Raw genomic sequence first — 5,345 nt, 5'->3', positions numbered from 1 at the left:
GAGGAGGGGAGGAGGAGGGGGGAGAGGAGAGGGAGGGCAGAGAAGGGGGAGGGGAGGGGGAGGACAGGGAAGAGGAGGGGAGGAGAAGGAGGAGCCAGCAGAAGCACAACGTGGAGAGGGAGCTTGGCTCCACCCTCGAGTCCTGGCTCAGCGGTCCCTGCTGAGTGTGCTGAAGGTCTATGGTCCCCGCGATGGGGCCCTGGGCTGTCGTCTCTTCATCCTCTTATCTTCGTGCCCAGGATGGCTGCACTTCTGTATCTCCCAGGAACAATGGTAGATTCCCGCCATGGGCCGCAGCACCCAGGTGCCACCACCCAACCCCTCCGCATTCTTGCCCCTGCAAGGAGACCATGGAGGCCTGTGGCAGGCAGTGGAGCTGCTGTGGCCACATGGTGGACACCCGGACCTGTGATAGGCAGAATGCCACATACAGCTGTTACTGTTATGTTTTGTTTTGTAGTTCAGGTTTTTTCAGACTGGTCTCTCAAGGCTGGCCCTAAACTTGCAGTGATCCTCCTGCCTCAGCCTCCCAGGTGCTGGGATTGCTGGTGCGTGCCGCCACGCCCGGCTTGTCCTTAGTAACTGGTGGAGCCTGCCTGTCCCATGGCCACTAGACTGTCCCTACTGCCTCGTGCGGCCACCTGGTATCCTCCTGACTTGTGGGGGGGGTTGCTTCTCCCAGGGGAGGGGCTCAGAGAGGAGCAGGCGGGACCGGGCAAGGTCTCTGTGCTGCCGACAGAGACAGTCATGCCCACAGCTGGGAGGCGGTGGCTCCCCGACTCGCTCCTGTGCTGGGAGGTGCTGAGGCTCTGCGGACAATCATGTGCGCCGAGGGCTTCTTGGGCCACCATCTGCTGCCCGTGGGCCTGGCCATTCGCAAAGGGCTCGGGACCGGGGCTCGTGTTCTCTGGGCTGAGGCAGTGGTGATTATGTTAAGCTCATTTCTGTCTCCAGGCTTGGCTCTCTGAGGCACTCCTGCTCGGGGAGATTTACTACCCTAACTATTCTGTATCTCAACTTAATGAAAATGTTAAGGGTGCTTTGATGGTCTAGCGCCAGTGTAATTTTAAATAAAATGTCCTCATTCTTTGGCAGCAGCTGTGGCCCTGATGTTTAACTATCAGAAAGTACTTAAGCGAAGTGCTCTCTGCAATGTTGTCTGTACGACATCAGCATGTTTTACAGCATTTTTTCCCAGAGTAAACAAAAGTTTTATGGACACCTCTGAGGCAAAGCCTGGTATGGATTACTGAACACTATGCCCTGGCCTCCTGGAGGTCACCCAGCAAGCCGTTCTGGGGAACAGGCCGGGTTTGGAGTCACATGGAAATTGGATGTCAACTGGACGTGTTGGTGAGTTCAAGGATAGCCTGAACTGCACAGCAAGACGCTGTCTCAAAAACGCATTCAGGAGGCATTCAGGAGGCCATGGCAGGAGGATCACCATAAATTCAAGGCCATCCTGCGCTGCATTCGGAGTTCAAGGTCAGTCTGAACTACATAGCAAAACCCTGTCTTAAAAAAAAGAAAAGAAATAAGGAAACTGGATCTGAGTCTTAGTTCTTCTGCTCCACAGCTGGGGAAAATCCTTGCTTAATTCCATGTCCAAGACTCAGTATCCAAACTGGGAGAGGTGTGGCGCACATCTGTAATCCCAGCCCTGGGGAGGCTGAGGCAGGAAGATCGCTGGCAGTTAAAGACCAGCCTGGGCTACAAAGAGAGTTCAAGGATAGCCTGAACTACACCAAAAGAATCCATTTCTACGTTGTGCAGTGCCACGTTTGCCTCCTGGGTTGCTGTAAGACGGGAACAGCGAAGGCCTGCGCAGCAAAGTGTGCTGCTGGGCAGCGTGCACAGGCTCCCTCTCCCCCGCTGTTTCCAGACTGCAGGGCTCAGTCAGTCTTTGCTGGCTCTGAGCACAGATGTGCATATGTCTTCCCAGAACACAGGGCCTTGGCGGCTTACTGCCTCAGCCTCCTGCAGAGGCTGCTCCTGACCGGCCTGCGGCTCACACTGGTTGAGGTGGCCATGTGCGGCATTTGCGTTCTGGCCACCCCATCCCACGCGCTGAATAGCAGCCAAATGCACTCTCGATTGCCCAACCTTTCTAAAAGATTAAGACGATGAGGAGAAAGCATACAAATAGGATCAATAACTGTTAACAGCATATTATCAATATTGGTCATTTTAAGATGGTTTGTTATCAAATTTTGGGGGCCTGAGAACTTGGCAAAATCCCCTTAGAATGTGGGTGTCTGGCTTAATGACAAGAGCCGCCACTGACCCGGCTCTGTCTGTGCTGTCTCCTAACTGAAGCTCCAGGCAGAGAGCACCAAGCTGCACAGGGATGCCCTGTGCTCAAGGCTGGGCAGTTAGGAGGGGCAGAGAGGGGCTGCGACCCAGGCCTCTGCCTTGCAGCCATGTGTCACTTCCAGAAGACACTTTCTTTTCCCTTGAAAGTTGACACACGCATGGCTATTAGGGAATACTGATCAGTGTGTAACCGAAGCATGGGTAAGGTTTTCCTAAGGGACAAGGCCACTCTTGCAGTGACACAGTGACATTGTAACTGAGTTCACCCCAAGCAGCAGCAGCTGGAGGCTAGGTAGTACCTCGGGCTGGGGAGCCCCAGGTGGCACCTGAACTCCGGGTGGCAGCAGGAGAGCATGGAGATCCTGGACCACGTGGCCTCACCTCACCAGTGACTACAGTCCCTGGGGCAGCTGCCCTTGCACAAATGCCATCTGTATTGGGGCATCCTGGCTCTGGGTTGCCAGAGAAGCCACTTGGATGGCTTGGAGAGCCAAGCAGACAGGGCTGGGCTTCAGGAGAGTGCCCGGATGACTGTGAGCTCTTGTGTAGACATTCGACTCAATGCCAGACACGTGAGTGCAGGCCAAGTGTGCAGGAGTGTAGGCCAACAGAGGCTCCTGGGGCCAGTGCTGGTGCACTACAGTCTTGAAGCTGTCCCCAAGCCATTGTGGCTCTGGTGGCACTGGAGTGTCAGCCCACCTGGCAGGGTCTAAGTAGGGAAGGAGAAGAGTAGGAGTTTCTGACAGACTGCAGGTGCATGCGGGAGGGATCCAGGCCCAGGTGCACATCATACTTCCAGAGGGGAGAGTGCGCACCACAGAGCCTGGCCTGCAGGAGGTGGGAGCAGCTCCGGTGTGGTCTTGGGCACAGGCGTGGATTCTGGTCACCTAAAGTTAATTTTTAAAAAAAAACTATAGTTTTACAAAATTTTTAGGGGGTTTCTTGAGACAGGGTCTTGCTATGTAGCTCAGGCTAGCCTCAAATTCATGGTGATTCTTCCTCCTCAGCCTCCATGAATACTTGGACTACAAGTGTGCACCACCACGCCCAGCTCTTAAGGTTTATTTTGTCACAGTTTCAGTCCATAGTTGGCTGGCTCCAAAGCAGGGCAGCAGGACAGAGGTGCACGGCACTAGAGAAACAGTGCTGGGTAAGACCGTGGAAGCAGATCAAGGGGGAGGAGTGGGACGGACCGCCCGGGCCACGCCCAGTGCCCGCCTCCTCCCACCAGCCTCAGCTCCCAGCACCACGCTCCCTCTCCCTCTCTGGGCTCTGAGCGCCTCTGTGGGCCAATCCACACTCCCTCGATCCAAGCACCTCCCACAGCACCCTGGCGAGTGCATGACTTTTGGAGGGCAGCTGTGGAAAGGCCCTCCATAGCTGCCCCATGTCACTCACAATGGGAAGGTGCAAATCAGAACCACAGCGGACATCACCTACTGCCCATCAGCACAGCCCCTCAGGGAGCAGCTTGGGAGCATCGATGAGCGTGCGGGAGCCCAGTACCTTGTCGGTGTGAATATGTTAGTGTCATCATTTGGGGAAACAGTTTCCCCCAAACTAGAACTCAGTCACTGATAGGAGTCACTGGCCCTCTGCCCAAGAAAACAAACCACCTTACCTCTTAGGGCCACGTGTATTCCCTCCTTCATTCCAGCATGATTCCCCGTAGCCAGGCTTGGACCCAACTAAGCATCTAGCCACAATAAAATTGACCCATTATTGACACAACATTATTCAGCTTTCCAAAAGGAGGAGATATGCTGCCTGGTGATGCACACCTGGAATCCTATCTCTGGGAGGCTGAGGCAGGACGATGGCAAGTTCCCAGCCCAGCCTGGGCAATCTAAGGAATCCAAGAAATGTGCCTTAAAATGAGTATTTTTAAAAGGGTTTGGAGACTGTGGATATAGCTCAATGCAAAGGCTCCGGGTTCAATCCCTGGATGGCCAAATATTTAAAAATTTTTGGCTTTAATTGTAAGTCATACGTATATACATGTGTATGATAGTCATAAATGTATGTGAATGACACATGTATTCATTTATATTGTATATGTGCATATGATATAGTGACATACATATGTGTTGTATGTGAAAGCATACACGTGTGTATATTTTGTATGTGTACATAACTATACACTGTGGCATTTACGCATATCACGTAATTTATGTATATGTATGTTGTGTTGTGTGAATAAGATTTACATTTATGTATGAGGGACGTGTGTATACGGCATGTTTATATATGGGTGTGTGATACAAATTTTCATTTTTAATTTTATCGGTATATGTTTGCAGTACTTAATGCACAGGGAGTTGGCATGTGTACATAACACATTTTAATTAAATTCACGCGTATGTGTCCTGTGTACACTGTTTTTACTTACATGTATGTATGGGTCCGTAGGGCAGATTTGTCTATGAATGTGTATGTGCATGCGGTGTACATACGTTAAGTTCGTGAGGTAGATTTGTGCATGTGCATGTCATGTATAAATGCGTGCTATATCTGCACGTGTGTACATAAGGTACATGCATGCATGCGTACACAGTCTGCGGGGTAACCTTGGTACTTAGGTGCCCAGGAGAAGTGCACTCGCATCTGCACCTACGCTGTGAGCCCGGCTCTGAGATGCGGGCATCGCACGTGTGTCCCGTGCCGTGCTCGCCCACACGCCCGTGTGCCCCCGTGCCCGCGTGCCCGGTGCGTCAAGGCTCAGCGTAGCCAGTCCTCACGGCTTCCGTCCGACAGTGACGTCTAGCGCGTCACTGACACCACAGGTGTCCTCCCGGGAGCGCGCACAGGATCCCGCCGGTTCCTTTTGGTTTCACGGTGGCGCGCACGCTGACGGGATGTACTAGCCGGCGGGTAACGCTCGCAGGGACAGCCGGGAGGAGCGCCGAGCTGTCGATGGCGGGCGCGCGCGTGCTCGGGGCCGCTGGGAGGAGCGCCGCGCCGTCGATAGCGGGCGGGGCACGCACGCTCGCGGAGCGCGCACGCAGCTCGGTGGCCGCCATCTTTGTCCCGGC

The sequence above is a fragment of the Octodon degus genome, unplaced genomic scaffold, assembly GCF_000260255.1.
Source record: "Octodon degus isolate 3935 unplaced genomic scaffold, OctDeg1.0 scaffold00027, whole genome shotgun sequence".
Lineage (NCBI taxonomy): Eukaryota > Metazoa > Chordata > Mammalia > Rodentia > Octodontidae > Octodon > Octodon degus.
The sequence above is the reverse complement of the archived record's forward strand: the minus strand, read 5'-3'. Positions refer to the sequence as shown.